Source organism: Penaeus monodon, chromosome 6, assembly GCF_015228065.2.
Source record: "Penaeus monodon isolate SGIC_2016 chromosome 6, NSTDA_Pmon_1, whole genome shotgun sequence".
Taxonomy (NCBI): domain Eukaryota; kingdom Metazoa; phylum Arthropoda; class Malacostraca; order Decapoda; family Penaeidae; genus Penaeus; species Penaeus monodon.
Window position 1 is genome coordinate 37,569,151 of NC_051391.1, and position 12,744 is coordinate 37,581,894.

The following is a 12,744-nucleotide window of genomic DNA, read 5'->3' on the forward strand; positions in this document are numbered from 1 at the left end:
AGACAAACTTGGGGGTTTCCCGGGTTTTTCTGTTTTTCCCAACCGGAAAACGCTTTCCCCTTTGGGGGGTTCCTCGTTTTTTTCCGGGCCCCCCCCCCCCTTTTTACTGTCGTTTTAGATTTTGTTCGCTTCGATTGGCTTTTGCAACAAACCTTTTTCCCCAGCCCTTTGGGGCGCCCCCTTGGACCTTTCGATTGTTTTCAAATTTTCAGATCCTTTTGTTTCTTCCCCCCTCCTTTTTTCTTTTCAAATTGGGGTAGGGGACTTCCTCCCCCAACCCCCCATTTTCTCTTCCTTCTTCCCGGGGGGGTTTTCCCGAGGTTTACGCCCCAAGGGGGCCTCCTTTTCCGGGCCAGTCAAACACTCTGTGGAAATTTTCCCCCCAGTTTTTCTTCCCTTTTCCCAACCCCCCCTGGGGCCCTTCCCCCACAAACCTTTTTTCCCCCTGCCCTGCCTCATTAGTTTCCCCCATCTTTTTCCTGGTTCTTTTCCGGTTCTTCCTTTTCTCTGTCTTAAGGTCGCGGGACAGATGACCACTTTGTGTTTCTTCGCAAAACCGGGTTTCCCCGGCCCGCACCTTTCAGTTCTGTACTCTTTTTTTTAGCTCACCCTTTTCCCGCAAAGAAAAAAGTCCCCCGGGGGGGGGTTTACCCCCACCATTGTGTAGGTGATCTTCCCCCGAAACCTTTTTTTGAAAAAAGGTGTTGTGACCGCCAGGGGGTTTGCCCGGGCCCCAAAGGGGGCTGGATGGCTGCCCTTCTTCGTCCTTTGTTCCAAAAACCCAAATTTTTTTCCGGGTTTTTTGGTTTTCCCATTTTCCTTCGCTCCCCCCCACCCCCCCAAAGTCCATTCGATTGCCCCCCAATTTCCCGACTCTCCCCAGGTTTTTGGGATTTTTTTACCATGGGGGCCTGCTCACTGTTTTTTTTTTTCCCCGAAGTCTTCTTTTCCACATCGTCCCCAGCCCACTTGTGGTGGTATTTCACATACGATGTTCACGGTTTTTTTTCTCCACTTACCTTATCCACATCACACGGTCAGATTTCCCCGTAACCGGCCCGCAAAACCCCCCCCTTTATCTCAGGGTTTAGCACCCATCCCGACGGGCCGGTTTCCCTTTAAAGGGCGTGTCCTACGTAAATTTCATCGGGACCATTACCCCCTTTTTCTGGGCCCTTTTGCTCCCCTTTTCCCCGGTCCCCCGTTTCGCCCCTTTGGGGGGGATACTCCCTCCCTTTTTTCATGTCAACGTCTCCTTTTTTCTACCAAATCATCGTTCCCAAAATTAGTGTGCCGATTCGGTTTTGTTCCTGGTGGTTCTCCGTGCCTCTTCTTCTTTTTCCTCTGAGCTTGCTTTTTTTAGCCCTATCCGTCTGTACGGTAGCCCTTTTCCCCCTTTGTCGCCGGATCCGGGGGGTCATCCCACCGGGGTCGCCGGCGGGGGTACGCCCCTAGCTCTGTCTGCATTCCGATTCTCCGCATCATGTATTGGCTTGGCAGGGGGTTTACGGCCGGATGCCCTTCTCCGCCAACCTCTTTTAGTCGCCAGTCTTAAGACACGCAGAGGGTACGTTGGAACCTATTCTACCCCGGGGGTCCACACGCAAAATATAATCAGATATTATATAATATTATATCTATATATATATAATATATCTAAATTATATATATATATATATATCTATATAGATTATATATGGTATATACACACACAAACACATACACACACACACAAACATGTGTAGTATACATATTATAGATAGACATATACATATACAATAGATACTATATATATATATAGATATATAGATAATATATATATATCTATATATATATATATAATCTACCACATGTACATACTACCATGATTTTATGTGGGTATATATATTCATAGAGATATATAATAATATATATAAATATATATATATATATATACATGTATATATATCGACACACACACACCACACACACACACACACACACACACACACACCACACACACACACACACACACACAACCACCCACGCACGCACACACACACGCACACACTATAGTTACCATCACAACACAGTCACACCACACACAGTCCACACACACAGTCACACCACACACAGTCACACCACCACACACACACACACACACACACAACCACCACACACACACACACACCACAAGAATTATATATAATATATATTATATATATATATATATATGTATAGAGATATATATATAGATATATATATATATTTATATATATATATACGCATACCCAACCACCTATATCACCTATATATATATATAACAGTGCGGATCTATTGGTAATGGTTGAAAATTCAAAATAGCTAAGTCAACCAAATGAGTGATTTCAGAAGAATGAAGATTTTACATAAATTTCCAACACATTAACCCGTTTCTATCAAAAGGACATTAAAAATATTAATTTGCATTTTATTAAACGTGCGACAGTTGCAGGGAAACTGCTTACAATCTTCCAAAGTTTTTACTTTTTTCCTTTGTTTATTTATTCAGTTTGTGAAACGCAACAAATGATAGAAGGAAACACTGAACTGTTGCGGTTGTGCTTAAAATGAAATCGAGAAATACGGTTTTCCTGATTAGCTTTTCGAAATCCTTTGATGGTTCGTGTGTGGCAAAATTATCGGTGTAACTAGCAGTCTGTTCCCTTCGCCAGATTTGCCTACGCCACCTTACGCAAGAACTACGAAAGCCCTTGACCTACCTCCGAGGTGTACGGGCAGCCAGTGGGTGTCATGTCGGGCCTCTCCGTGACAGGCTCTCAAAGTCTGCAGGTAGGTCATGTAGCCTTTCATTTTTTTGTCACCGTGGCCTATTGGAGATTGTGTTCATAATCGAACTATATGTTTGCTTTTACGTTTTGGACATGTGTGAATTACGTTGATATAAATCGATTATGAAGTTGTAGACATAAATGAGAAAAAGTCAAGGATTGATTTATGACCGCAAGTCATTCCCATGTCTGCTGATCGCCCGTCTCTATGTTATGAAGGGCTTATATGATTCACGGTCATTCGACCTTACAGTACTTCCGCTACTGCAAGAATTACATCAACAAAGTGATGGCTCTGAACAAGAAGCGCAAACCCTTTCATATCTTCACCAAAGGGACATTTATGGAAGGCGTCATGGGCAGGGTCTCCAGACGAACTGGTGTTATCATCAATTTAAGTAAGTTTTGTGTGTGTGTGTGTGTGTGCCTTTGGGATACTTTAGACATCCATATTATTGAATAATATTTTTCTCGCAACCATTAAGTTTTAAGGTGTTTTGAACTCCTTTTCCTCTTATATATCAGCGTTTAAACATACCTCCCATGATTCTCCTCAGCCAAGCTCCGCACCATGTACAACGCCTGTCGGTACCAGAAGGCATGGGCTCCGCAGGATCCGTCCCCGTGGTGCGTCGTCTTCACCCCAAGCGATCTTCAGGTGACCGACCAGACTCTTTTATCAGCTCATCAATATCAACATTGGATTTTTATTATTGTTCTTATTTATATATTTATATTTTTTATCAGAATAAAGGCCTCTCTCTCTCTCTCTCTCTCCTCTCTCTCTCTCTCTCTCTCTATATATATATATATATATATATATATATATATATATATATATTATATATATATATATCGTATATATACATATATATATATATATATATATATATATATATATACATATACATATGTGTGTGTGTGTGCATGAGTGTGTATTTATATATATATCATCATCATCATCAGCCTGAATCAATCCACTGCAGGACGTAGTCCTCTCCCAATCCTTTCCAACTTTTTTTTTTTTTTTTTTTTTTTTTTTTTTTTTTTTTTTTTTAGTCATGGCCCCTAAATTTCGTTATTTCGTCACGTCATCTTGTCATTGGTTTGGCCTTTGGTCTCTTTATGTTATTTTTAGCTCAGTCTGTTACTTTGTCCATCTTTCGTCCTGTATGCAACATATATGACCTGCCCATTGCCATTTTTTTCTTTTTGATGATCCTTTCACTTCTGTCTTTTCCCTGATCCACGTCGCCCTCATCTGATCTCTTAGGCTAATTCTCAGCTTCAACTTCTCCATCCCTCTCTGGGCACTTAATAGTTTGCTCTTCAGTAATTTGGTTGTCATCCATGTTTCTGATCCATAGGTAGGACGCATTGGTTAAAGACTTCTTTTTAAACATAAAGGCAAGGAGCCTCTGGTATGCTCCAGTGTCTGCCGAAGGTGCTCCAGCCTAGACTGATGTGTCGCTTAATTTCCTCTTCGCTAGATGTTTTTGTCTGTACGAGGTGCCCTAGGTATATATACTTGTCCACTACCTCTAGTGATTCGCCTTGTACATGTATCTGTTCGAACTGAACTCTACTGTTGAACAATGTCTTAGTCTTTTTCTTGATCATCCGAAGTGCGACTTTCAGACTTTCTCTATTCAGATCGTTTATTAGTTGCTGCATTTTATTTGCTGATTCACTAAAGAGAACAATATCATCTGCAAATCTTAGATTGTTTAGGTATTCGTCTCCTATTTTAATACCCTTTGCCGATCCATTCTAGCTTTTTAAATATTTCCTCAAGGCATGCTGTAAACAGTTTTGATGGGATGGTATCGCCCTGTCTAGCACCTTTTTTAATTGGTATTTTATCGGTTTCCGTGTGGAGCTTGATGATTGCTGTCCCATCTTCGTATATATCTTCCAATATTTTACAATATACCCCTACTATATATATATATGTATATATATATATATATATATATATATATATATATATATATATATATATATATATATATATAAACTGGCTAAATGAACATCTTCATGCAAGCTCTCTATTTCTTCATCACTGCAGTCGCAGGTTAGAGCATAGACTCGAACAATCTTTAGGTTGTACCTATTGTTTAGTTTTATGGTTACTGAAGCCACTCTTTTGCTTATACTATAGAATTCCACGATCTTTCCTAAACGTTTGTGAACCAATTCTCCTAATTCCTGCTTGCTACCCTGGGGTTTATCTCTCCAAAAGAGTACGTGTTCATCATTTAGTATATGCTGTTCTTCGCCTAGTCTTCTAACTACACAACATCACATTTAATGAAAGAGATTCATCAGTGTGGGGCGGCCCGTTTTTAACCGGAGATTTTTAGCACCCTCTGCTCCGGAGCAATCCTGATCACCGCCGTAACCAGGGTCTTCTTCACAACCGGGTGATGAGGCCGTTGCTATGTTTGTGCAGTCATGGTTTTTGATTGAGAGGTAGACAGCCGAGTTACCCCCCACCTACTGGCTTAAGTGTATCGTGGTAGGAGGAGGAGCCGGGATGCCTTTGATAAGCCCCTCCAGCAGGGTTGGCCCTGTCTAATGTGGACTTCTGAGCAGCAACGATGGACCTGCTCATTACACCAGGGTATACTCCCGTGAGCATGGGCTTGAGTATGAGAAGTGCATAAATGTATGATTATATTTTATACACTGATTTTATTTATGCGTATGTACACCTAGTGCAGCCATAGTTGTTCACCCGCAATCGGCCTAAGTACTACACATATGTTCATTTTCGTGCACATGCACATGCAAGCATAAACCTTTACATATGCTCCTATGCATATGATACATACATATGTGTATGCGCACCCACATATATATGCGAACACACATGCGCACCTATCTTTTACACGTACTTATGACTATCCATACGCACACACATATACATATATATATGTATATGTGTGTGAATGGGTAAGGATGGTGTTTGGGGTTAGAGGAAGTTAGAAAGGTAATTTTGTATCTGGCAGTTTTTCGGAGAGGTGTCGCATTCCTTAGTAGTTGCTAAGCCTACCGGCCTGCGCCTCGGCCGACCGCGACCACTATATATGTGTGTGTGTACAATATAAGTATATATTGTGTGTATGTATATATGTATATACAGTGTATATGTGTATATACACACATGTATGTGTATATATATGTATATGTGTATGTATGTTTACATATACGTATATGTATATATGAGTATATATACATATATACCTATATTTATGTATTCACATATACATATACATTACATATATACACATTTATACATATATATGTTTATGTATATATGTGTGTGCGTGTGTATCTGCCGATGTACAAAATAATCAAATAAAGTAATTGTTTGCTTTTAGGTGCTGGAATATTGGGAAGACCTGCGAGTGTACCACGACCACGGCTACGCTCACCCAGTTACCTACAAGCAGGCCTGTGTTTTGGGCACAGACATGCTCACACATTTCCGGTAACGTCCACAGAATAACGTGTCTTTATCAGCGATTCTTTCCCTTCCACCTTTTCATCTCTCCTGTTTGCATGAATAATAAAGTGTGTGACGGCTAGAACAGGTAGTTCCAGGCTTAGAAGTTAAGTTCTGAGCTTAGTAGTTTTAAATAGAAGCAGTGATTCCAGAATGTCGGCAAAAAAATTATGCTTGTGAAAGAGTTGTGCCCAAGAAGTTACATTTAGTTATAATGCACCTAGTTATTTATTCAGTTCTCTCATTACTCGTTATTTTGAAATACTCTTTATTTCTTTCTCCATTCCTATTGTTTATGTATCGGTCTCTCGTTTTTGTTTAATCTAATTCATAAGGAATACGTCATAAAAAATAAATATACATTAATAATTGTGGATCTGGTGAAAAGTAAATTTTTACTGACACCTAACGATCTGAATATTTACAGAGAACGGACTGAGCATGGGATCAGTGATACCGATTCTACACGTACTTTGTAAATGTGGAAGCATTTGTACCGGTAAGTATAGATTTTTATGTTACAGAACATGAGGATGTAAATTTAGTGGTTCCCAACTTCTCGCATAGTCAGTTCTGTGGCACTTTTCTTTACCCGTCCCCCCCCCTATTGCCCCACTTAACCTTTACAAAAAAGTGCTTCTCTACCGATTTCACAATAACTCAGGTTACCTATTCAATGGCAGACCTGTAATTACCAGATGAATGAGAGCGACTCAAAATTAAAGAAACGAAACGTATTTTACTAGGACCTTGTGGCCCCAAATTTGAGAACTACTTTTCGGTAACGGATTTTAATTATTCCTGGTTTTTTTCCCTTCGCAGTTTATGGCGTTGTTGGGTTTATTCAAGGACTCCGAGCCGCTCACTATGAAGCAGTTAACATGGTCGTGTGTGGAAGACCTCGAAGTTCGCTGGATATGGGAGTAATTTTGGGTTACTCCTCTCCTCTTTGTGGAAGCAACAGGTTGTTGAGCTTCTGGATGGGTGTGGTATGGTTAATCAGTACAGATCCCAAAAAATTTTACTTTTTATATTTTTATCTATTGCATACATTCACAGTGCGGGGGCCCGTCCGCCTCTCCGTGACGAACGCGAAACGCAAAGGCAGTATGTGTAACATATTTAACATACTCCCTCTTCCTAACAAAAGAAAATCTTTTTCAAAGAAATTTAACCCCTTTTTTACGAAATGCCATTAAATAATTTGTGATTTCAAAGATTGTAATTATTTTTTCAAGAGTACTTCCTTTCTTTCCATCACATTAGCTGATTGTACTCTAGAATCCCCTCAATGTATTTTCAATTATCTGTTTAAGAATTATAAATTCGTATCTCTTTTCTGAAACACTTTTCACTGATTATATATTATCATAAAGCGAACGACAATACAAAGATTTCCACTGGTGTTTCCAAGACTGCAGGCCACATCTACCGCCTCTGCAGCCGCTACTGTTTGGGATTCCGTCCATATAGAAGGGATATTGCTAAAAAAAAAATCCTATCAAGAGAAGACAGCTCATAAAAAAAATTCACTGGGCCTTTCCCAAAAGCAGCCCCAACCATGTTTCAGTAATATTCTCAACTATCTCCCAGGTCTTCCCTTATGTTATGATGTCATGTCTACCATTTTTCTTAAATAAATATCCCCTTTTTATTCCTTTAAGTCTGTTGCCACAGATTCGTTGAACGCCATTCTCATGTTCCTGATGGTTCCTTTTAATACTTCATGTACCTCTCACAGCCACCAGAAAACTATTCAACATAAACGAAACATTTCATCCTCATTGCCTGTATCCTTCAACAATCTCCTGGATGTTGGATTTTTTTTGTGTGTGTCCCAAAGTTAACAATATTTTTTTTCTGTTTTCGTCCAAGCTTTTTCTCATCCCTTGGTGGAAGGCAATAGTATCCTGAAGAATATTCCTTAATTTCACCTTTTTTATGCATTACTGCTATATCATTTTCAAGTCGTCTCACTCATGTTCTCTTCATTGATTTTTTTTTTTCCCGAAAAAAAAGGGGAATGAAATGCTTTACCACATCATCTGGCACCTACAATATTTACTGGGCACTGCGCTTGTATTTACAAATTTCCCAAAAAGTGCCTTTCCCTAGTATTTTTCTTTCTTTTTTGTAGGTGTCAAGCCCTTTTCCCTGCCTCATATTCAGCTGACATCTCATCCTTATTTTGTACTGCTTGTTCACGTTTGCCAAATCCTCGACGTTCACTTAAAAAAAAAAAGTCCCTCACCTCGCTTCCTTCTAAGAATAATAGGGTGACTGGGAACTGTTGTTTTTCCTCGATGTTTCGTGACAAGATTTCAATCTTGGTTTTCACCGTCAACCACAAACGTTGCTGTCACTTTTTCTTTGCGTCCTCCCTCTTCTTAATACATATTAATCTTCTTCCCATACCGTATACCACTTTCTGCTACCACTTTTTGAGATTCTGAAACAATGCATTTTGGTATATCAAATGCAAAAGGGGGAAAATATAAGACTTTTTAGTATGTTCATATATTGCATTTATCCATGTGACGAATACGAAGCGCAAAGCGCAACATATATAACTAATTAGCAAGGTGAGGGGAATATAGTATGTGTTTAAATTTAAACTTATAGGTACTCTTTTTATAATGGCAATTCAGTAATTGGTTTCCAGAAATGTTGTTTGATTGATGTAATACATATAATTAATCGGCAACTTCCCCCCCCCCTCCCTTTTTTCTTTTTTTTTTTTAGTGTTGGTGCTAATTGGTGGGTAACCGCCATTCTCAACGAAGAGAAGATCAAGTTGCCAGGCTGCGAAACTAGCTTGGGTTCCCCCTGGGAGAGGTTTGTAAGCGAGTACGATTTCCTTGAAGACTGTGACTTCCCTCGCCTGTGTAAACAGCGATCATGTACGTGGCTTTTTACACTCATGAGATACATTTTGAAATAGTTCATCTGAGTTTGAGACCACAAATTTAAAAATGGCAATATTACGTCTTTATCTTTTTTTTCAGATAAAAAGTGTCCCTCGCAGAACTGGCATTTGACCCTACTCATGAACAACTGGATGTAAGGGACCGGATAAGCTGAAGAAGCTTTTACAACAGGTTCTCTTTTTCATTTTACGTTTCTAATGAAATAATGGACTTTGGAGTTTATTTATTTTATTACTTATTTCTAGAATGTTTTTTTACGGAGATGCATTATTAAGATTCATAATTAATTTTGTGAGTTAGTATGAAGAAAGTAAACAATAAATTTTAAATTTGCAGATTCTTCCCCCGTTTCTCATTATTATCCTTGCATATTTTTCCTCTAAAGGCCTCATCTTTTTTCACTTCAGTTTCCTTCCTCTGACTCTCGAATAAAATCGTTTTCCTCATCCTGTGCCCTTCCTTTTGAAATAAGGTAAGAAAGAGGGGGGGGAAGTTATCGACGGTTTGTAGCTAATCTGTTAAGTCTAATGGTTATGTAAATCTTAAAAATTGGCTCGAAGGTCGTAAAGGCTAAACATTTGACGTGATTCGAAATTAGCCATTGGCCCCAGTGAGATCACTACACAGCAGAGTGATATATAAAGAATGTAAATCAGGTTCCTAATTGTTCTTGTCAACATTGTGTTATTTGCACTTAATCCCAAATTTCCAACCAGAATAACCACAAGAGTTCCGAGCCTGACCTGTATACGTCTACACGAAAAATTACCTGCATTGACTCCAACGTTAAATTTTTCAAGTCTAAATGAGCTTTTCACTGAAGAGCAAAACGCTGAGTGCCCCATTTTCTCCTGCCAAAAAAAAAAAAAAAAAAAAAAAAAAAAAAACATTAGTCCGTTCAATTTAGCATATCCAGAAGGCAACTTCTTGCTAGCCCCCAAAGCAATGAACGTTATGGGTTCGTGTCATCATTGACGAATACTTTGTTGATAGCATCTCATCATTATGAAAATTGCTCTATGCCTTAAATCTAGTTGTTCTTTTATACAAATATAGTGCTATATTACCCTGATGTTTAGCACATTATTTGTTTTAACCATTAACCATTTATACAAATATTCATCCATATAATCATGAAGTAGTTCTAAACAGATGAAAGATATGAAACTATAATTAGAGCTAGTATAATGAAGGAGCTGAAAAATATTCATACCACTTTTTCACACATTGCTCATATATACAATTGTGATGTCAAAAATTTCCCGTGATCATCATCCATCCCATGGTCATTTCAAGAATTACACAAATCAGTGATGGAGCTAAGGTACTTCTCTTAATGAAGAATTGCAACCTTAAGAATTATTATCACTTATCACTGTCACGCCCACAGTGTGTGTGTAATATATATATTATATATATATATATATAATATATTTTAATATATATATATATATATATATTATTTATATATATATATATAATATATATATATATATATAATATATAATTATTATAAAATATATATATATATATATATAATATATATATACATATGGGGATACATATACATATATGCATATATACACACTATTATGCACACACACATAATCATTATCATTAAACAGTCACTCATTCACACGGGTGGGCCTAGGCTTCTCCCCAGTTCTTATTTGGTAATACCGCCCTACCTAATCAACCATGGTTCACCACTCTACCACTTGTGCAATTGTGTTTCTTGCTATGAGTTGAGGCTCAAACCCACAGCCCGGAAACGCAGGCATTATTGCATACATACTATATGTATGTATATTATACACATACATATACTATCATACACACACACACACACACACACACACACACACACACACATATACATACATACATATATATAATAATATATATATATATATTTTAATATATATTTATATATGGAAGAAAAACCCACACTACAAAAACTAGATTTATTGAATGAGACACAGTTTCGAAACCCACCTGGATTCCATCTTCAGGTCTGAAGAGGAAAGGAGAGGAGGGGGTATAAAAGAGAGAGAGGAGAGCAACGCGGAACACGGGCGGGTGAGACGACGAACGGAACCCAGAGGGAGGTCACATCAGGTCGGAGGATCGGGCGGACTATGCGCCGGGTGGCCGGCATACGGTAGAAGGGGGAGGATATGGGAAGCAAGGAGGCTGTCAGCAGGAGAAAGCCGCTGTTCAGTTAAAATTAGGCAGCAGCTTTATAAAGGAAGATTCCACCAGTCTGCGGGATGGACATCGGCGGAAAAAAAACACAATCCGCGCTGCTGACCAGTCCATCTGATGGCCAGTGTCCACTGATGGCAAAAGAGGGCGTTATTGTTGTGTCCCTGGATATAGCGTACTCTCCGTCCCCTCTTTCACCCTCTCAACTGCAGGCTGATCTTTCGCCAGGTGAACACTCTCCGTCGCAACCTGTCCATTTCTAGCCCCCCTTCCTCCGCGAAGGTTTGGGGACCTATGCTGTTTTCCCTTTTGCCTCCTGTGACAAGCAGTACTTTGGCGAAACAGGCGCCAGTCTTACCAAGCGTCTGTCTCAACATAAGTACGCTATATCCAGGGGACACAACAATAACGCCCTCTTTTTTCCATCAGTGGGACACTGGGCCATCAGATGGACTGGTCAGCAGCGCGGATTGTGTTTTCTTCCGCCGATGTCCACTCCCGCAGACTGGTGGAATCTCTTTTTTATAAGCTGCTGCCCAATTTCAACTTGAACAGCGGCCCTTTTTTCCTGCTGACAGCCTCCTTGCTTTCCCATATCCTCCGCCTTCTACCCTATGCCGGCCACCCGGCGCATAGTCCGCCCCATCCTCCGACCTGATGTGACCTCCCTCGCTTCCGTTCGTCTGTCCTCACCCGCCCCGTGTTCCCGCGTTGCCTCTCCTCTCTCTCTTATACTCCCTCCATTCCCTTTTCTCTTGAGACCTAAAGATGAAATCCAGGTGGATTTCGAACTGTAGTCTCATTTTCAATAAATCTAGTTTTTGTATTGTGGGTTTTTCTTCCTTGTATCAGCACGGGAAAAGTGTTTTTCTATTCAATATTATATATATACAACATATTTTTTTTTTTTTTTTTTTTTCAACAGCCATTCATTCCACTGCAGGACATAGGCCTCTCTCAATTCACTACTGAGAGGTTATATATGGCAGTGCCACCCTTTCCTGATTGGATGCCCTTCCTAATCATCCGCGGTTTATGCCACGGCGGTGACTTCCCTACGACACCCGCGTTTGACTTCTCAAGGCGATATGTCCCTTTTTCTAGGAGGGCAATCGAGGTGAAGTTCCTTGCCCAAGGGAACAACGCGCCGGCCGGGGACTCGAACCCTCGAACTCAGATTGCCGCCGTGACAATCTTGAGTCCGATGCTCTAACCACTCGGCACCACGCCGTAACATACATTACCATTACCCTCATATACTATTGTATGTATTTTTTTTACATATAATATAAAT

General features: G+C 39.7%; 1 pseudogene; it reads left to right on the forward strand.

The window, feature by feature from the left end:
* Window positions 1–2,784: 2,784 nt before the first annotated feature.
* Window positions 2,785–9,382, forward strand: LOC119573783 (annotated as a pseudogene).
* The last annotated feature ends 3,362 nt before the right edge of the window (window positions 9,383–12,744 follow it).